Source organism: Rhipicephalus sanguineus, chromosome 1, assembly GCF_013339695.2.
Source record: "Rhipicephalus sanguineus isolate Rsan-2018 chromosome 1, BIME_Rsan_1.4, whole genome shotgun sequence".
NCBI classification, from domain to species: domain Eukaryota; kingdom Metazoa; phylum Arthropoda; class Arachnida; order Ixodida; family Ixodidae; genus Rhipicephalus; species Rhipicephalus sanguineus.
In genome coordinates, this window is record NC_051176.1 from 101,702,321 (window position 1) to 101,724,866 (window position 22,546).

General features: G+C 47.0%; 1 long non-coding RNA gene across 1 annotated transcript; it reads right to left on the minus strand.

Moving 5' to 3' along the window:
• Positions 1-18,941: 18,941 nt before the first annotated feature.
• Positions 18,942-19,943, minus strand: LOC125758354 (uncharacterized). The gene is made up of 2 exons (XR_007415995.1): positions 19,722-19,943; positions 18,942-19,034 (listed from the first exon to the last, which is right to left on the minus strand). It is a non-coding gene; the product is annotated as an uncharacterized LOC125758354 (long non-coding RNA).
• Positions 19,944-22,546: the final 2,603 nt, after the last annotated feature.

Consider the following 22,546-nt stretch of genomic DNA (forward strand, 5'->3'; position numbering starts at 1 on the left):
CCAAGAGTTGTTCTCATGAACCTCTCTGATTTCTATGCTACAGCACATGATTTACAATGCCTGCGGCTAGAAAATGTTCCATCTTAGTGCGTGCAATTTCGAGATTATTGAATGAGCACTTTTCAATTTACATGACAGAAAGGCCCGCATGACATGTGTTCTTTGTCGTAGGTACGCGTTTCTAACGTTTCGTCGAGAGCACGTTCTTTCTCGACTTGTCAATTTCGTGACGATAACTTGGGTAGCGTTATGACAACCGCCCTTTTTTTTTAGCGCGGCAGCCTGGGTGTCGTGAATAATCGGCCCACGTTCGTTAAAGCCAGGTCGTTACCTGGACACGTGCGCTCGTCGTAATGCTTCTGAAATACTCACCAGAAAACAAAATTGGCAATAATGTTACCAAAAACGAGCGCCCTTTCGGTGTATCGCTAGTGGCGGCGGCTCGCGCCGAAGCGAACTTACGCCATGCCACTCTTCCAGGCGTGCAACAGGCTTATTTTTATTTTATCATAGCGTTGTTTCTACGCCGAATTTTGAGCTCACACGTCGTACTTCTGTTCCTTATCCTGTGCAAGGATCAGAGGCTACAAGCTACGACGGCGACACGAATAAACACAGGCATCGGTGTTTGTGCTCCTGTCGTTCCGTGAACATTGTATTGCAACTTGCCAAGCGGAACCAAAAGGGTCTGTGAGGGATTAGAGTTACGTTGAACTTGAATAATCACGGCATGGGAACCCGGGAGCCATCTTAAACACTAATGTGCGCACCTAGCGCGCAGCCGGACAATGGCCTACGTGTTCGCTGGTTTCCATTTACGTTTCTCCGATTATACTTCGACAGTTGTTGTTCTAAATGTTAACGCTCTTTTATAGTGATTATTCCAAGAACCTCACCCGGCCAGCTATAACAAAACATGCAATTACCAATTTACACATGCTGCTTAATTAAGAACTGCATTGGCATTACTCTCATCGTTGGCGCAGCTGCGGGAACCTCTCGTGGGCCGCCGCTGCTTGCTGTTTCAGCCATTTTTAAGCTGAAAGCTTAGCGATTATTTATCAGCGCCTTTACACTCGAAAAGCGTTGCCCTATTTTGCCCGTGTACCGCGAAGAACAGCAATACCTTGTGAACCGAGCGCATACGCTGCATACACCGCCGCGGAACCCCACACACCGGAAGGGCGGCGAAACGTCGCAGACGATAGACGGCGCTGCGGCGGTGGAGTGCTTTAAAAATGGCAGCCTCCTTGTGAAATTGGTGTATACTGATACTGATTTTCGCCATGTTCCAACGATCGGGGGCAGGAGAGGGAGGGCAATGTCCCCGTAGAGCGGTTGGTGTTTCCTATTGTCTGCTGAATGTGCCAGGATTCGAGGAGGAGCCGCCGGCGAGGGTTCCTTTCTTTTGCCAAAATCACCACGTCGTCGGTACGGATATTGGTCAAACCGCTCGCAGTGTTCTGCTACTGCGCTCCGTTCTCGGTTCAGTTGACGGAGGTTATTCTTGTGCTGCCGCATTCTTTCGTGGAAGTTCTTGGTTTCCCCAATATGGAAGCGGGGCAGTCGGCTCACGCGATCCGGTACACGACGCCCTGAGCTTTTTCCGTAGGTGTGCGATCTTTGGGCCGAGGGATGAAGCTGCCGATGGTGGTGGACGGCTTGTGGGCGACGTCGACCCTGCCTTTCTCTGGCACCGGCGATGTAGGGGATCGACACGCGGTGTCGTTGCGGCGACGCAGGTGTCACGATTCCCCCGTCTTTTCTTTCCACCTGCGCGGTCAGTCCCCGACCGCGCAGGTGGAATTCCTCAGTCAACACGTGCGGTCAACACGGAGAAGAGTAAAAAAAAATACTCGGGATACGATGAGCAAAAAACCGGCCAATGACGGCCGGTCTTAGGTGCGGACCGGCGACCGGCCCCTTGTCTAAAAAACCGGCCCGGCCGGTCCAAAACCGGGCAGGTGGCAACACTATTTACTCTGCGTGCAGTGCAAATGTGCCGGTCCATCCGCATTGCCGCTGCTCAAAGCGCCACGATCGCTTAGCCTAAGGCAGTTCCTCAGAGCTTGCCCAGGTTCCGCAGCGCCCCGTCATGCGGTAGCCCTCGACGGCGCGTCGACCGTCTACCATGAACTCGCGACGTCGCCGGGGAGCCGTGGCTAGGGGCCGCCATGGGGAATTCAGATCGCGCCACGTCTACGACAGAGGCTGCGGGTCTCCGACCGAAGAAGCCAAGGAGCTGTTCGCGACCCTGCACCGGTACCAGGGCGTTCTGGGCGTCATCGCTACCCTGTCCGATGGCGCGGTGATCACGTCCACAATGCCGGGCCACGACGACACCAATCGCTATGCCAGGATGGCCGCCGGCCTCTGCAGCGAGTCCAGGAGCATCATGGGAGCCGGTCACAAGGGGCAGCCCAGTTACTTCACGGTGAAAGACGGGAACCACGAGATCGTCATCACACCCGGCGTTGTGTACACAGTCATTGTGGTGAAACAGCAGCAGGAACCACCCGAAGAGGCATTTCAATAAAATGTACACACACACACGAACGTTGTGTGCATCACAGTGCGAGGGGTTTCGTGTTCATTTAATCAAGAAATTCAAAGTCCTTCCACTACTGCGAAGATAGAAGCCAGCAAAGCCACCGGCTGCGGCTGTGCACGTACTGCGGCAGCGGCTTCGCGTCATTTTAGCACCCATTCGTGATGCTAGCGCGATCTCTACGTCACAAGACACAGGGGCGCAACGATTGGTGGGAAGTGCCAACGCCGAGTATCGCGACACTTTTAGGGGCGAAGCTCCTTATAGCATCACCTGGTCGGTCGTCGCTCCATGCGGCGTGTCCCCGCCGTCGCGTCTCCCGTATCATTCAATAGATGGCGCTGTCCCATAGATATGCATGCAAACTGCAGTTGGGTGACGATATACTAGATGGCGCTGTCCCACAGAGATGTGTGCAATATGTGTGAAAAAAAGGAAAAAAAAAGAAAAAAAAGCAGCGGCACCCTGCACGCTAGATGGCGTGCAGTAATCAAAGCGGCGTATCGCTTTGATTACTGCTGGGCGAAACCACTGAACATTTCACTGTGTAACCATGATTGCTTCAGGAGCTTCGCCCAAGCTCTTCATCATTTACCCATGGATATGCTTTAATTTTTGAAAGAGTGATCGGCGGTCGCACTTAAGATTCGCCTGCGCGACGTTTTGTGCGCGGACGCGATCCGCCGAAACCTAGCCATATGTTGTTGTCTATTGGATTATTTCATGCCTATCTAATTTAGTTACAAGTTCAGCGTCTTTCCTGTCTGTGCTCCCCTTTCATCGATGTAGTTTCATCGTCAAGTTTTCGCTCTTCAAATTACACGCGGAATTTCTCACTGTGTTTTTGATACCCAACTCAGATGCATAATACGCGCCGCCGTTTTCATGTAAGGTGCTATCATCGAAAACGTTTAGTGCACGTCTAACGTGAGTGCGAAAAGTATTCTCACCAAAAGGCAAAACTTTTGTCAAAACAGCATAATACTTTCGCAAAATGCACCTCTCACGAGTGAAAACATGATTTTTTTTTTTATTATGCGTAGAGTGAAGTGTAAATGGTAGGGGTGTGCGAATATCAAATTTTTCGAATACGAATCGAATACGAATATCCACCTTCGAATATCGAATCGAATATCGAATATCAAAGGAAAAATGCCTCCACAGTAACACTATTTTATTTAACATGTAGCTATCTGAAAAAAAAAAAACAACATTAACAGCCTGACTGGCAACACAACATACACTGCTATCTCCAGAGCACAATGTCCAGGCTAGCAAAATGCACATCACAACACAAGCAAATATCACGGCACAATGAAAGTAATGACTAGATGTTATCATGAAGAAATATGAGTTGCTCCACATGGCCAGGCAGCAGGCGCTCCCTTCTAACAGAGACAACCCCCCCCCCCCCCCTATGCCACTGAGAAGACACGCTCGCTTGGAACAGAAATGGCGGGTATAGGGAGGTACATGGGGCAAAGCTTTGCCAGACTGGGGTATCTGAATGTGCCTACAGTCCGCCACCAGTCACATCGGTCACTGTCTTTCTTCAGAAGTGGTCCCGCACAGTGAACGAGTGGTAGTGCGGCACGTTGCGGCCGCATAGTATTGAAAATGTATGGTTACATGATCGCCAACAGCGCTGCACGTCGGAGATGCACCAGCAATCAATAATACGTATTGGGGCGCTCGTCGCAGGCAGATATCGTGCCTCCGTGTACATACGACATTTATCGCTCCTCTCGGCAACGTTTTTAGCTATACGAACGCAGCAGAAATGTGGAAGACGAGTTATTTTATGCATGATAATGGAATCGCATATTCGAATTTTTCAAATATTCGAAGTTATCGAATATTCGAAACTTTTCGAATACACGATTTTCGAATCGAATACGAATATTTCGAATGTAATATTCGACGAATATTCGAAACTTTCGAATATTCGCACACCCCTAGTAAATGGTGAACTCAATAAATAAAATGCACATAGTTTTAAAAATGCACATTAATTAACGTTAACAATTATCGAAGCTGCGTCAAGAAAACACAAGATAAGCGAACGAAATCAGCATCGACATATATTCACAATACTTACAAATCCATTCATGGTAACCTGACCCCGGCGCATGTTTTTCTTGCATGTCCATTATTTTGTCTTTGGTGTATTCGAAGCCTCATTCGAGCGAGCCGAGTATAACCACTTTCGAATAGGCGTCATTTGTGATCATTAGCCCCTGCACAGAAGTACAAAATGCCCCTTCACACCTGTCAGTTACGAATATGGTTATCCGCCACGCATCTGTTACATTACTCCGCCTGACGAATCTATAATTGAAAAAAAGAAGTATTCACAGCAGCATCAGTGGTTGCATCATTTCCAGGAACAATAACGCAACTTATAGCACACGTATTGCATGTACACCCGCAATGACAGGCATAACTAGGAAAAAATCCCAAGTGTTCTGCGTATACGCGAAGAGTTTGCGGGATGCCATTTGTCCGCTACTGTCCAAAGGAGCCTACTTTTGGTGTCTCTAGGGAATGAAAACATTCTCCAGCCATTTCTTGCGTGGTTTGTGCACAGTGCAAGCAGCATCTTGCCAGTTTTGCGGCCCCAAGAAAACTGGGACCGGGCGGACGCGGGTCCTCGCACGTGCAACTGCCGCTGGGGATTAGCGGAGTGGGCTCAAATATGGCGGCCGTCCCCGAGGAGGCGGCACCGCAAAGAAAGGCACAACCCTCCACGGACGGGGAGAGCCGGGAAGAGCGCGGTCATCGAGGCACCCTAGCCCACGTTAGAGTTACTGTGTATGGCTCCTTTTCCTAAAGAAGCCACATATACAGTAACTCTAGCCCACGTCAACACTTCATGCATGCACCTCGATCTGTCACTCTCGGAAGCGACCATCGATCAACTCGCGCCGCATTCAGAGCTATTCAGCTTCGCGAACCACCTCTAGGGTTGCCACCCTTCTCCAAAAAATAAGCCGACCCTTCGGGGGAGGGGGGTAATAGATATCACGGTAATGTTGAATGCAGGGCCGTACCCAGGAATTTTTTTCGGGGGGGGGGGGGGGGGTTGCGTGTAGAACGGCTGCCATTTTTTAAGATTTATACTGGCTTATTTTCGTGAATAAAACAAGTACATCGCTTACTTGTAATAATTCGATGGTACTTTTCAATTATTTGTACCCAAATAAAGAAATTGTTATGTCAACCTCAAATTCTGGTTAAAGCAAGAAATAAGTTTGGACAATAGCACCACCAAAGCCGGGGACACCGCGACCAACGGCTCCTGATGAAGTAACACAATGTAACCGCGGTACAAAAACGGTATGTATGTGTTACAAGCTGCCACTCTAGCGTCGCCAGCGCGAAGTCGGCGACGGGAATGGCAGCAGGTTAGGTCGTTCCGTACGTAAGCAGAGACAGTGAAGAGATCAGAGACGTGTGAGGGGAGGCGAACCAGAATGTGTAGGTGCCATGCCACTCACCTTCCTTGGGCATTGCCCAGTGGTAAAGGCGTCACTTTGCCCAGCGTTGACTGTAGAACAAAGGTCACTTGGAGTTGCACTGCGGCCGCCATCATTTCCCGGCGGCGCATGGGTGTCCTGCTTGGGTTCGTTCTCAGGTGATTCATATAAACCGGTGCATTCTCCTGAGTCGCTACAGAAGTTCGGACGCGCTTGGCTTTCCACCAGTGCTGAGGAGGGCGAAGTTTTATCCTTCGAAGGAGGCGGTTCTTCTCCGTCCGCTTCATCGGTTCGAACTTTCTTGAAGTAAGACGCAAGACTCCTTTGCTTCGTTGTTGCAGAGTGTCTTTTCATTTTGCTGCCGCAATCCTGTGCACGCACACAGAAGTGGCCAGTGGCTCCAAAAAGACGTTTGCGACTGCTTCGACTGCCTGGCGTGAACGGCGGGCGATGTTTTCTTCCTCTCTTATCCACTTTACAGTGGCTAGAATGTAGAAGTGTGATGAACGCGCCGGCTCCCGCGTGGCGCATGTGTTTTCTGAACGCCGCTACAGCTGGTGTGCATGCAGGCCCATTATTGTACTCCAGCTGCAGCAAACTGGATTAACGCTACTTAAAGACCTTTTCACAGAAGACTCCATGGGCACTGCATACTCCCCTTAGTATACGTGAACCCCCAAGAATGCACTGCCGAGACATTTGCACTCCCGTGGTACAGTCCAGAAAGGAGGTGTTGCTCCGTTCCTGTGAAAAAGTCACCTTTTCACAGACGGCTCCCAGGGCGCCTGCATAATTCTCTCTGGGCTGCGCTAATTAAATAGCCGTGACCCCCCAAAAATGCACTTTGTAGGCTGTGACGTCAGCCTCTGTACTCCCGCGCGCAGCCCAGCTTGGCGGCGTTTTTTCTCTCCTGTGAAAGTTGACCGCTGGTGCCGGATTGTGCGCCGGCTGTATCCTCGCTTTGTGCGCTTTGTAGGGAGGCGCATATACCTTCTGTGTACAGAAGAGGTAGATTTCCTTGCGTGTGGTTAAGGTTGTTCGAAGTTGCTCGGATATGCCAGTCTTTCAGTAGATGTCATCTTCGATGATTCGTTTCGGTGGCGAGGACTACAGTATGAGAAAAGTTTACCCTGCAGCCTGCGTCCTCGGAATGCGCCGCTGAGTTTTTCCGCTTAGGGGTTTCGTTCCCTGGCAAATTTGCGCACGTCGTGTTGGTGTTGCCGTTGCTGTCGAACTGTTTACCTTCACAGAAGGAGACGCGCTTTTCGTAGGAACCCAAAGCCGACACGTGCGGTCCGCACAGACGGATAACTTCTCCAGCGGCAATGCACAAGGAAAGCATCTGGAATCAATAAAGGAGCTGCTACGGGGTTAAAGTCCCTAGATTTTTCCCTGTAGAAGGAAAAATCTAGGGACTTTATACGGGGTGAAAGACGAAAAAAAAAAAGACTCGAAGGAACGCGAGGGCGAATTGCAAAGCTGTACAAATAGGGCAGGTGCGCGTGCGGGGGAGGGAGCGCTGAGGTGTTCTGGTAAAAGGGTAGGTTTGAAGAAAGGAAGAAGAGGGAAGCAATGCCAGGAAAGTTGCAGTGTAACTTTGGCAGCTGGTGGTCGCTGTGAAGGCGTGTAAATATTTTAGTATCACCCGAAAAGTTAAAGCATCAAAAAAATTTCGGGGGGGGGGGGGTCAGAACCCCCTCAACCCCCCCCCCCTTAGTTACGGGCGTGGTTGAATGCCTCTTTGGCATGCAGGAAAGAAGTGTTAATTTCAAGGGCTCGTTTTCTTTGTTATACACAATATTAATGAGAACTAACAGACAATAATGCCAAGGAAAGTATAGGGGATGTTTTTAGTAATAAATGTAAGGTAATTGTGAAGAAAGAAAAGTGGACGAAAAGATAGCTTGCCGCGGGCAGGGACCGAACCTGCGACCTTCGAATAACGCGTCCGATGCTCTACCAACTGAGCTACCGCGGCGGCCATCCCCCCGTCCACTTTATAGGGTATATGTGTGCATTTAAACGTGGGAGCGTCAGTCAGCGCCGCCAGTAGCCATGACGGCGAGTGTGGAACACTCTTTTTCTGCCTGTTGGCGTCACGAAGCACGTGAACTTATTCCGAGCTGGCAGCTGACCAATAATAACGGGGGGATGGCCGCCGCGGTAGCTCAGTTGGTAGAGCATCGGACGCGTTATTCGAAGGTCGCAGGTTCGGTCCCTGCCCGCGGCAAGCTATCTTTTCGTCCACTTTTCTTTCTTCACAATTACCTTACATTTATTACTAAAAACATCCCCTATACTTTCCTTGGCATTATTGTCTGTTAGTTCTCATTAATATTGTGTATAACAAAGAAAACGAGCCCTTGAAATTAACACTTCTTTCCTTCATTCATAGCGAGGGTCTCGTTCTGGCAGACTTGATGCTTTCAGGTAGTATGCGAGGGATTATTGGTCAGCTGCCAGCTCGGAATAAGTTCACGTGCTTCGTGACGCCAACAGGCAGAAAAAGAGTGTTCCACACTCGCCGTCATGGCTACTGGCGGCGCTGACTGACGCTCCCACGTTTAAATGCACACATATACCCTATAAAGTGGACGGGGGGATGGCCGCCGCGGTAGCTCAGTTGGTAGAGCATCGGACGCGTTATTCGAAGGTCGCAGGTTCGGTCCCTGCCCGCGGCAAGCTATCTTTTCGTCCACTTTTCTTTCTTCACAATTACCTTACATTTATTACTAAAAACATCCCCTATACTTTCCTTGGCATTAATGTCTGTTAGTTCTCATTAATCTTTGGCATGCAGTACCATTTAATGTAACATAGCTTTCCTTGAGCGAAATAAACTCAATGTACAGACGTCAGCAGGCTTGACTCGAACGCTCCGCACCGTGGTCTGGACTGGTTTGACTGATGCCAGGCTGTTGCGAAGCGCGGGGCGCTGTTGCTGAGATAATACCTCGGTATGCTTGGAATGTATGTCGGCATGCATTGGTAAAATCTCGGCAACAGAACCCAAAGCTACGCGGCGCCGGCGTCAATCAAACCGTTTCAGGACACGCTGCGGAGCGTTAAGCCTGTTTCACATGCGAGCGACTGAGCGGCGGGGCCCGCGGCGATCGAGCGGCACCCGTACACTCGGACGCGGCTTCGTTTCACACGTGGTTTCACATGCACCGCTCTTGCGCGGCGGGCGCCTCTGCGATGCGCAGTGATGGTTGTGGAAAGCGCCCGTTACCCGCGGGTTTTCTTTCTCCGAGTTCGCTTGTTTTGGTGCGCTTGGGTTGCGAGTTTCACCAGCCTTCCACTTCGGTGCTCGATTTTCACTCGCCTAAGCCTTGAATGATGAAAATGTGCAGTGTATCAGAGTGCAATTAAACAACTTCAGAAGTCATGTTTATTTCTGTTCCAGCTTTCTTATTTTACCACGCAATAAGTCTTGTTGCACGCTTGGCCATGGAAAACACAAGAGAAAGAATTGGCTTTTGTGGTTTTATACTTTCGCAGGGGTTTCGGTGGCTTTTGCTCTCGAATGCCGCAAGGCGTTGGTGCGCCGTCTGGGCCGGCAACCGGATGCAAGCGGCCCAGTCGACGATATTGTGTGTTTGTGAAGGAGCTCGTCTCTCTTTTTGCCTATGGGCATTCGAGGCGGCGGCATTTGTCGTCTTCGGGGTACGTGACCATTCAAAAAAAGAAAACAGCAAACTTTTCGAACGTGCTGGGCCAGAGTAGTAAACAATAAAAAACAGCAGCATGTGCTGCGAACTACAAGTGCCGAGTGCCGGATTCAGAGCCTGAATGTCCAACGAGACGGAATGTACAACGAGACTGAATGTCCAATGGGTCACGTGACCGGCGAGACTGAATGTCCAACGAGACGGAAGGTCCAACCGAGACTGAATGTCCATCGAGACTGAATGTCCAACGAGACTGAACGTCCAACCGAGACGGAATGTCCAACGAGACGGAATGTCCAACGAGACGGAATGTACAACCGAGACGGAAGGTACAACCGAGACGGAATGTCCAACGAGACTGAATGTCCAATTTAGAAGAGATAAACGTGCCCTCGTTTGAAATTTCTCAGACAACTGATTCATTGGGTTAAGATAGCCTAACGGAAGATCGCATTTTTTTTGTGTGTTTTGCAAATATTGACTGTCTGTGGCGTCGGGCGTCGTATTTTTGTTTCCGTACTCGCTTTACTGCATTTATCATAATTTCAAGTTTTGTTAGTTTTATTTCTATTTTGTATTTTTAGTTTTATATGTATGTTAATATGTTACTTTATTGCTTTATTTTGTTTGTTTGCATACTTCGCTGTTCCTGTTTATCTTTGTTATAAAACGGACATCACAGCCCCTTAAAGGAGTACTGACATGAATTTTAAAAATTTTCGGGTTGTTGCTCTTAATGAAAGCACGGGTGTCGAGAACCCTAAAAAGATTGTCGTGGTGCCTGGGGATGCATTGCATATATTTTCAATACCGGTTCTTTCAACCAGCAGTTTCGGTTTCGAGAGGGCGGCTTCACAGTGACGTGTCAAGTCTGCCCGTGACGTCACGGGCAGACTGCAACCCACGAAATATGCACATGCTGTCCTTTGCTGTCAGTCGAACGTGGTTCATGATGAGTAAACTGTCGTCCAGTGCCTCCGACAACGATTTCTGTGATTTAGGCTGCATGCAGAACCCAGATTTCGCAAACCAAGTGAGCTGACTTGAAACGTCATAGGGCTCTCCATGCGGTGAAGCTGCCTTGCAGATGCTGGGTGATGAAAACTTTAAAATCAAGCTTAAATATTTATACGTGTTTCCCGGATGCGGTGTGGGGAGAGCGTTAACACTACATGCCAAGGAAACCAAAAACGTCCGTTTTGCTGCACTTAAAAATCGTGTCAGTACTCCTTTAAAAGATTACGAGAGAGGGCGCTCCCTCGTCCACTCTGTGCAGTATCTATCTGCGTTTAATTCCTGAGAGTGTTACCAGCGCCACTCGTAGCTAAAGCGGCGAGTGTGAAACACTATTTTTGCCAGAAAGCGTTACGAGGCAGGACGAAGCCCTTGCTATGAAAGTGCGAAAGAAGAATAGTTCGAGAGACTCAGTTATTTGTTAGAAAACCAACAGCCAATTAAGCCCAATGAAACATTGGGGACATTATTTGTTGCTTTTTTTTTAACTGCGATGTAATAATTATAACCCATATTCAAAGGAATCCAAGTAGACGAAAAAACATTCTTTCCATCGGTGGGATCCGAACCCGCAACCTTATAATTACGGCGACGATTTGCGCTTGCTAACACTCCCAGGGATCAAGCTCACGTAAATACCCAACAAAGTGGACGAGGGAGCGCCCTCCATCGTAGCTTAATTGTTAGAGCATCAGACGCGTTATGCGAAAGTTGTGGGTTCGAAACCCACCGAAAGAAAGTGTACTTTACCGTGCCATTTAAGTCCTTTCAATTTAGGTCATATTCGTTACACTACATTTAAAACCATCAACAAATAGCGTACTGCCTATGCTTTCCTTGGCTTGATTGCTGGCTTTCTACGAGCCCCTAGAACAATTCTTCTTTCCTCTTAAAGAATGCGGATCGAAGAAGCTAGGGAGGAAATTTTCCTTTAAAATTAAATTCTTGGGTTTTACGCGCCAGAACCACGAAATGATTATGAAGCATGTTGAGTGTGGGACATTAGTTTTAGTTTTGACTACCTTGAGGGAAACATGTCATGGCATTTCGGCTACAAGAGAACTGCATGCCGGTCTAGGAAAGACCATGCCGTTAAAGAGGTGGTGTCACCAAATTTTGAGGCGATAAAAAGCCTGCTGTAGGCTTTCCCTGTAAGCAAGGACGCTCAGCACGAAGTATTGCACGCAGCAAACGTTTAGAATATATTTAATTCACTTCCAAAGTCTGTATAAATGCTCATTCTCGCGATCGAGACCCATCGCTAGCGCGACTGACACAGACGTCACTGTGTAGGAAGCGTAACGAAAGTTTTAGTGACGTAACACCACATTAGAGTGACGTGCAATGAGCGGTGACCTACAGCTCCGCTGCACCGGGCCAGTCAAGAGAGCATCAGGCCATCCACTGCGAACTGCTCATTTTTTCTGAGCTTATTGCCGAAGTAGCCAATCTTGCTCGCGTTTTGCAAAGTGCTTCGCGTGAATAATTTTTCATTACAACACATTGCATAGAGGTAATCGTTGGCGACAATAAAATCGTTTTTATGATGTTTAAAATCATTTGAGGACTTTTCAGAACCGGCCTGAACACGAGCTTTTCTATTACTCTTCCAATGACGTCGATATTAGTGTTGTGAAGCTCAAGTGAAAAAAAAAAACTGGGTCGGGAACAGACTTACAGTGAAAGAGCGTCAGCGATTACAATTACTTAAAAAAAAAAAAAAACTAGCGGATTACGGAGAAAAAACTGAAAGCTAATCGATTACTCAACAAGGTGAGGTACCGGGCTATTTGGTTTTGCATAATTGTTAAACTGTGCTAAAGTTACAGGTACATATTTTTAGGGAGGACGCACATAACAAAGGCATGAAAAGCGCAAAGTTTCAACTCGATTTGTTGAAAAGGCATCAACTTATATGAACACGAGCAAACGAGTGCAAAAGGGAGTTCTTTAAATATTTTTTTTCTTATTTTTAAATACTTCTTTTTTTTGTCTTGTGTCCTTATTTTATTCCCTCGTGTCTTTGCGCTTTCTCTCTCTCTCTCTCTCTCTCTCTCTATATATATATATATATATATATATATATATACATCCCTGCCATTTGTACAAGACTGGGTATCGAGCAGTATTACGCGCCGTGCGTAATACGCAGTCTCAGCGCCACGTCCTATCACGACGAAACGAATTTTCACGCACGTCGCAAATGTTAGGGCACATTCGGAAAATTTTCACAGCAAATATTGGGATGTGTGGAACGAAAACGGAAAAGCGAAATTTGTGACCGGGACGGAATGTCCAACGAGACGGAATGTCCAACCGAGACTGAATGTCCAACGAGACTGTATGTCCAACGAGACGCAATGTCCAACCGAGACGGGATGTCCAACGAGACTGTATGTCCAACGAGACTGAATGTCCAACCGAGACGGAATGTCCAACGAGACGAAATGTCCAACGAGACTGAATGTCCACTATTGGACATTCAGTCTCGTTGTACATTCCGTCTCGTTGGACATTCAGGCCGCAAGCGCTTCTACACTGCGAGCTCGTTGCAGCGGATGTCGTCTGCTAGGAAAGCGAGTTCCTCCCGGCGCGCGCGCCCGTTCCTCGACTCCACCCCTGCAGTCACGTGCTCCCCACGTCACTGCTCCCCTATTGGTTGACCTTGGGCAGACACTCGGCCGCGAGCGAATGTGAAACAGGCTTTAGAGTTAAGCTTGCAATGCTGACGACTGTACACATAAAAACATAACACCGAGCTACCCTAGTCTAATTGTGGCAAAAAAATACCCGTGATTGGAATGATGCTTGCACTAAAAGTTAGTGAGGTTTTGGTTATTGCTTTAAATGTGCTGCACTGAAAAGGAACCGCGCATACTTTGTCCATAAAAAGCTCTGCGCCTTAATCCATCAGGCCAGTGAGATTACGAACGTTAAAATATGTACCATGAATATGCCACAGAAATGTCGGATATTCATGTATACATACACGCGCAATAGCACGCCCTATTCCAATGATCTATACACCTCAACGGATCTTAAAAAGCGGCTGACTGTAATAGCGTAGGAGTTTTGGTGATTTACGATAAATAGTTACCGTCGTAGTTGTTGAAGTGACTGATAAAACTCCCGAGAAAATAAACAATTGCGATTTTATGACAATAAAACCGGCCATTGGCGGCCGGTCTTGGGTGCGAACCGGCAACCGGTCCGGCCGGTCTAAAGCCGGACAGGTTGCCACCTGTCCGGTTTTAGACCGGCCGGAGACGTGGCAAAAAAAAAAAAAAAATTATCGGAGACGGTCCCGCTCTGATAATTGTTTTTCTAACATTTCAAGTGAACGCGCGCATCGAGTTCAGAATGCCGTCACGAACAATGCCAAACGTGGCAGCGCTACGAGCCGCGGGTGCACCACGAATTCCAAGAAACAATCCCTTCTCCTCTCCGGGTTTTTCGGTAATCCCCATCGTTGGCTGTGACGTCAACATTCGCGCCTGGACATGTTGTCCGCAAAAATAACCTGTTTGCTCGCAGGTACGCGTGCTCGCCGCTCTTCCTCCTCGCCGTGTGCGAGGAGGAGCAGCCGGCCAGGAGGAAGAGGCAAGCCGACGCAGGCGCGGAGCCGTGCTCCCGCAAGGGTTGCAGAAAATAGTGCCTTCTTCCTTTCAACAAACCACTACCACCATCCATGAGCCGACGCGAGGGCCCCTTTTGGATCACTAAAAGCGCGTAACTCCGCTATTACGGCACCGTTTCGAAAAATGATCGCGGCTACGTGTTTGTTGAAGACTCGTGCTGCAACACTACGACTAAATTTCTACTTCTAGGCAGGGTGTCGGAACGAAATGTTTTTCGTTTCGGTTTTAGTTTCGTTCCACCACAAAAAGTTCCGTTCCGTTTCTGTTCCGGAACGAAAAAAAAAATGTTCCGTAACGGTTTTTTATGGAAAAATTTGAAGTTAAGATAATCATAAGGAACATTGGATTTGTGATGTAGATACTTGCCCTCCTCTTAGGAAATTGGGACAAATGTAAAATACGTTCTTCAGAGGAGTGGAAGTAACTGTACCACGAATTTCTACCAACTAGCGCAAACTAGTATTAATTTAAAAGTCATAGTATTTATTTTCACAAAAGACAAATACGAATTTTTTAGTGGGCTCAATGCTTTGTGTCAAGGGAGTGAGCACGATCTCAGAAGCAGCACGTCATTGAGTGTACTCTCTGATGTGCGAGACCGCTGTTCTGATAACGAGATCGCCAGGCCTGCGCGACACACGCAGCACAGTCACAACGAAAGCTGGAAGAGCGGACTTGGTAGAGCCCGCTGGAGAGTCTCTTGGGGCAATAATACAAGTACACATGCAAGGTACCCACTACGCCATAAATCATCCCAATTCTTCTGAAGTAGAGAAGTTCCCACTGTGTCATTTTTCGTCATTCTTCGGAGTCTTGTGGTACACGCTACACATCTGTAAGGCATTATGTGCACTTTGCGCTGTGAGTGATGATGACAAAGAATTATGGCTGAGCACTTTGCAATGGGTGGGAAGCAGTGTGGCGGAATGGGCGCCTCCATTACATTTCAATTCCATTGCGGGGAAATAGAACTTGCCGCAATTCCATTCCTTTCAATTCCTCGGAATGAAAAAACTTAGCCCATTCGCACTACGGGAATGGCCTGGCAGTTGAATTCCATCAATGTAATTCCTCCACGTACGTAAGAAAGGCCTCTTGATAGTTTTATTGAGTTAAGAATGAACGCCCCATAAAGCTGATGTCATCAGATGCATTAAGAACTGCAATAGTACGCAAAACAGGTTACCAAGGTCGACGGATAGTAGCTGGTTACATATCTCGTGCAGTACAACCACCCTACTAATTCCCATAGGGGCAGTTCTCCCGCTACCTATAGTATTTGCATGGTCAGCATGTTTGAACGAATGGTGGTGTTTTAATATTGTTTATGCTTAAATGTGTTAAAGCTAAAATGACGACGTAGCGCATTTTTATACTGACAAAAGTAGTGTTCAAGAAGACCAAGCAGTTTTGCCACGCGTCTGGAGCGGTTGTGAATATGGAGAAAAATAAGATTTGGTTAATGGGGAATAAGACCCTCTAGACCTGCTGGTATTATTTGGAACAGTGCACCGCTCAGGCACCTTGTGCCTTTGTGTCGAATACGGAACACTGGGCCGCACTGCTCGTCAGCACTCACGCTTGTCAAGCGCTCCTCGCAAGCATAGATGGGGTGAGGAGAACTTTCTGTGTTCGCATGTGCGCAGGTATGCAATGTCTTCCTTGTCGCAAAGGGTATTTACGTGTGTCAGGTACTAAACTGCTCGTGAGATAAAGATCAGGCTGTGCATAAAGTATTCGCCACTTTCGTGTGGGGGTATCAATGGGAACCAACGCACTGGGGTAACTTGTTTCTCCCTTCGGTATCTGCTGGGATAATGCATTTGTTTGTACACTAACTTATGCCTCGGTTTCTAGGAGGCGCGTTGCTTATAAATATACCGTGCTTGTAATCAGCCAAGTCATTCTAAAAATACTGCCTTATTGTTAATTTCGAGGCGCTGACTTACTAATGCTAGAAGTTTGAAAAACAGCACGTAGACGACAACGTGCTCTATATTAGGAAAAAGACGTATTTCCATTCCCATTTCATTCCGTGCAAAAGGCGCTTAATTCCATTCTCATTCCATTCCTCCAAGCGTTGTCCCCAATCCATTCCGGGGTCATGACAATGTGGAATGATTCCGGAGTCATTCCAATTCAGGAGTGGCAACTCCGCAACACTGATGGGAAGCACTAAACAACACACTTTTTGCGCTATTGGCATTGTGTGATGACTGGTTGTTATTTTACTCTTCTGCCACGCTATATTACACATATTAACATGATTCCTTGCCCAACATGACGCCTGTATAGAGTATTTTTGCGAGGGAGTTACAAGCACTAGCGTGGCACTGTGGTGGAAGACCCGACTGCCACGCAGAGGGCGCGGGTTGAAATGCCATCCGATCCTAGAAATTTGTTTCTCATTTATTTTTGTATATCACGCGATAGCGGTCACGGACACCGGCGGCGGTGGACAACTATGGCGCCAAAATCAGCTGTTGTGATCTCATAACAGCTTTCGCTGTAACAAACTTCAGCGCCGACAATGCCCTCTCTACGCTGGCCTGCGTGACAGGCGCGCAAAAATCCACTTGCGTTAATATAAACATCTCTGGTTTGCCACTGTTTTCGTTTTTCGCACAATTTCAACATATCTTTGCTTTGGAATTCCCGCCTGAGGCACGCGCTAATACCGTACCCTGAGATATGCTCACATTGCACGAGCTCAGTTGCTCCGGATTGCGGTTTTCTCGTGAACCGAAAAACGATTGAAAAAATTTCGTTTTCACTCCGGAACGAAATAATAAAGTTTCGGTTACGTTTTCGTTCCGGTCCAAAATATCGTTTTTTTCGTTTTTCGTTTTCGGTTTTCGTTCCGTTCCGACACCCTGCCTCTAGGTGGTTTAAGGGCCCTTTAACCACGGCCTCGAAAGCTGCTATGCTTAGATTGCACAAGTACAAAGAAAGCGCGCGGTTAAAATTTATTTAAAGCCTGTTTGTCACTTTTTCTCAACGGGTCCTGAATCACTTTTACATGTATTCAGCGAATGACCTCAGCATCGGAGTTTATTGTCCCACGAATCAACTGCCGCAAAAGTTTCTCGAATCCGTCAAGAACGATCGAGCCGAGTTACAGGGGTTTGTCGCACGCTTTGAGCGCTTATTTCTCTCTTCTCTAGTCCCGCGGCGAGCGCGCTGGAAGCTACACAGGGATGAATGGCACGTGGGAAAGAAGTGACAACAGTGTGCGTCACGACCTTGAGCGCGCTTGATATCAAACGCGATCGCTCTCGCGATTCCTGTGCGCGCTAGTGGCTACCGTGTAATGTTAGCAGACCATGGAGCGCGGCGCCGGCACGTGGTGGCACCCCGTGGCAACAAGCGCTACAAGCGTATCTGGTCCGAACTCCTAAAAGAATTAATTGCTGGACTGGTCGTGCATAACTGGCTGAGACATACATTAGCGCAAGGAATAATAAACGACGAACTTCTTTCTTTGTCTTCTTTCTTGTGTTCTGTCGTTTTATTGCTTTTATCCTTCGCGCTAATGTGTCTCAGCCAGTTGTGATCCAAACTCCACTCTTGATTATGTCGGCTATCACAGCAGGCGACGAGAGCTCCAACGAGAGTGAGCGCAGGCCTCTGTATGAAAACACGGCCGGTCTGGAGGCGCGCGCGCTCGCGAAGGAGCGAGCGCGCGCCTCCAGACCGGCCGTGATGAACAGAGGGCGCCTAAGAAAATGGCAATATCACGATCCTCTACCTTGCTCTCAGTGAATGCCACCATCAGCACAGGCTGGCATTTGTGAGTTGCGCTGCATTTGTAATAGAGCAGCCGTTATGGTGGGGGGAGCACCGTGTTTGGTAGAGAAAAACAAAATATTCCAGTAAAGTTCTAAACAAACGTGTGTGTCAATATTTGGGCAGCTGGAACTTCTTTTGTCAACTATACCACTTCCTGGCTCAAAGAGGAAAATTTCATGCTGACCAAATTATTTCCCAACTGCAGATGGAAAAAATTTCCAGCTTGAAATATAAGTTCCCAACTGGAACTGGAAACTTAAAGCTGGAAATGGCTTTCCAGTCGGGAATTATTTTCATACCCATGCTGGAAATACCATTTCCAGCCTGAGATGGGTTTCATTCCCGGCTGGAAATACAATTTCCAGCTGGGAATGGAAAATTCCCAGCCTGAAGAGCCATTTCCAGCTGAAAACCAGGCTGGAAACCCGATTTCCAGCTGGGAATTCACATCTCATTTTCATGTGGGCCAGGTGAAAATGATTCCCATTCCCAGCTGGGTTATGAAACCTGGAAATCTTTCCAGGCTGGAAAATTTCCCAGCTGGAAATGGGAAAATTTCCAGCCTGGAAAAATTTCCAGGTTCCATAACCCAGCTGGGAATGGAAATATTTCCAGTTAGGAATGGAAATATCTCCAGCAAATATTTCCAGCAGGAAATGGCAAAATTTCTAGTTGGAATTCTTCATTCCCAGCTGGAAATGGAAGAGTTTCCAGATTTGACCTCGCGGCTATCGCATGCGTCTTAGCATGGTTCCTACAGGACCTGTTCGTCCAGTGAACTGCACACAGTCAAAGAACATGGTGGTGAAATTTAACAGCATTTATTTGAACGCTTGTAGCAAGTGTTAGAACATATCTCGAGATGTAGAATGAGTTTGCTCATATCCTCGTACACCACCTGAAAAAAAAATATTTATACATAATGAGCAAACATCAAAACCACAATGACCCATAAAACGCAATTCTAGCAAAAGTATAGTTTTACCAAATCACATGAACAGCATCAATACAGCTTTCAAAAGCAGTACCACAATACAAAGTCAATGCAGTGCAAAGCAAATATGAGCAAGATCTGATGAGCACTGCGGTTCACACTGTAGGTGCTATGTAACAGGCACGTAGGCAAGGGGGGGGGGGGGCCGGGGGGCCCGGGCCCCCCCCCCCCCGAAATTCGTCCAGCCTTTTATATTCCCAGGCAACTTTTTTTCTTTTTGCCGTGAAAAGACATTCTTTTCGAATAATTAGGCCTTGGGCCCCCCCCGAAAAAAAATTCTGGCTACGTGCCTGCTATGTAACGATTATTTATATCGACCTTAAACTACTCCGAATAGGCGTCCAATGAGTTCACTCGAACATATGTAATTACTCGCGTTTGTTGCATAGACGCATGCGCACCAGTAGGCACAATCATTACACGGCACAGGGCTACTGGAGACAAAGGCTGCTACACAAACCGGCCTGTAGTGTACTTCGCGCATATGTAAACATTACACGCAGCCAGGTAACATGACATCGTGATAAACGAAGCCCACAAACATTCGAGACAAACGTTCACTTATACTTGAAATATATAAGTGCAACTTACCTCCAAATGGAACAATTAGAGCTGAGAAAATCGCTGTCCCTTGATCGGCGCTGGTGTATCCAAGACATCGCACACAGTACAGCAATAAAAACCGCTCGAACATGCTGGTCATCACTCGTAACACTTTCCAGAGATAAACCTGACCACAAAGAACTATTCCATGTAACTGTCGCACAGATATTCATCAAGGAAACTCCCTAGAGTAGCGAACACCGAGCACACACACGCACAGATATCACCAATATCGCCAATATCACATATCACCACGAGTCCACGACTAGCCGCCATGTGCTGTACGAAACTGTGAGAGACTGCGGCGACATAATAATTTATGCGGTCTATCGGACTGCTGTCTTTAATGATGTTAACCTTAAAAAAAGAAACATAACTTTTGTACGCTGTATTTATATTACATAGTAGGTTATTATTTAGCATTAACGTCATAAGTCACCGAGAAATGATACGAGAATAGAGCTACTGAGATCCAACAAACATCGCGGCGGCAGTGCGGCGTTTTTCATGGCCGCGGCGTCAGAGGGAGCAAGTTAGCAAAGTTCACTGCTATTCGATCGTGGCAGTCAATGGCGAATGCTGAAAATAATGCCCCTTTTCACAAGGAAGTAACTACTATTGTTTAAACACTAGCTATTGGCGCAACGGCTCAATGATGAACTGAGCAAGCACCAACATATTTGTAATGCCGTGTCGACCGGGCGCACGACTACTGAAAAGGTCAAATAAAAGTGCGTGTTACCCCAGCCATACATATTTTTCAATTTTTTTGCAACCCAGCCGTACGGGGCGCGGAAGATCACGGTCGTAAAATGTATCCTATGTGCCATGTGATGAATATTCAATGTGATTCTCAGACATGGATGTTTCAGGGGGACCCCTTGCAGTCAGAGGAAGAGGGGGTGGGTGGGTTATACGCAATATGCAGCGTGTGAAATAGGTGCCTTTTATTTCTACGTGGCAAAGAATGGTCAGGCAAAAGTGCCACGTCAATTCGATCTGAACAACTTGTCAATAAGATCTCTAGCCTGCAGCCACATTCAACCTCTTTATCGCGATGTTTGTTTTTCAAATATGCAAGCCTGGAAAAAGCATGCTCGCATATGTCCTAGAAAACTGCAACAGAAATTTTACAGCCACCTCATGAAGGAGAAACATAAGTCAGCTCCGTCGCACTGCACAAATGTAATGCAGTGAAGCATACCAAAAACCAGAAGGGGCCGCTGTCACGGGACATAGTGGGCCTTCAAAAAACTCTCTCTTTTTTTGCAAGCTTAATTGGGTGTTGCAGACCCCGAAGAATGACCTCGCGGACCCCCATTTGAGAACCACTGTTCTAAGTCATGTCTAAATGCACGGTCTGCATTATACACTTAATCTATCAATTGTATGCAGATCAATCTTTGGGCAGCTGGAATTATTTTGTCAACTACACCACTTCCTCGCTCAAACAAGAAAATTTCATGCTGAGCAAATTATTTCCCAACTGAAGCTGGAAAAATTTCCAGCTGGAAATATAACTTCCCAACTGGAACTGGAAACGTCAAGCTGGAAATGGCTTTCCAGTCGGGAATTATTTCCATATCCATGCTGGAAATACCATTTCCAGCCTGGAATGGGTTTCATTCCCAGCTTGAAATTGCATTTCCAGCTGGGAATGGAAAATTTCCAGCCTGAAGAGCCATTTCCAGCTGAAAACCAGGCTGGAAACCCGATTTCCAGCTGGGAATTCACATCCCATTTTCACATGCTATGCTCTGCTAGCATAAAAAAAAAGGTAGCCGAGTGGTTAGGGCACTCGCCTTTGGATTGTGGGTATGCGGGTTCGAATCTCGCCTCGCCAAGGAATTTTTTCCCCAGGAATCCCGAGTGAGTTCCCCAAGAGTGAGTTACGAAGTAAATAAGCACATCAGAATGACCTTAAATGAGTGCTCAATGCAAGAAAACAAGAATGGATGTTCTAAACCCATTTGAACAAAAGTTATGGTGCGTTGAACATTCACAAGTGAGTCACGTCAAGCTGCGATTTCAGTCACAAATATTCAACATACCACAACTTTTTTTCAAATGGGCTCAGAACATCCATTCTTGTTTTCTTGCACTGTTTACTCATTCCAGGTCATTCTGATGTGCTTATTTACTTTGTAACTCTCCCAGTCTAGGTAAACTATGGCTCCCAAAATGGCACATGGAATGAATGATATTTTAAAAACTACATACATATTGCACAAGGAAAATAATTGCATATTTGAAATCAGCCCACAAATATATATATAAACTTGGCGAGTTTCATTGAAATCGATAAAGAACAAAAAAAAAGTTTTCAGGCGCAGTTTCCCTATAGAGGCTAGAAGAGCCTCTATCATGGACATATTCAGTCTGTCACACATTTTTTATTTATTCACATTTACCTGCATACAAAACAAGTGAGATGTTCTTGGTGTTTTATTTATGCCGTGCGTTAGTGTTTTAAATTTATGAATGACATGACTCCTTGTTGAAGGAAAGCAGATGATTTTTAAGGGCTCGTTTATCTTTGTTAGACACAATATTAAATGAGAACTAACAGACAATAACGCCAAGGAAAGTATAGGGGGTGTCATCTGTAGTATTTAGAATATAAATGTGAAGAAAGTAAAGTGGACGAAAAGGTGACTTGCCGCCGGCAGGGACCGAACCTGCGACCTTCGAATAACGCGTCCAATGCTCTACCACTGAGCTACGGCGGCGGTTCCTTGTTCTTGACTCCTTGTTCTTGTTCAATAGCGCTATTGAGTCCTGACTGGAGAAGAATGACATATTTTGTCAAATGA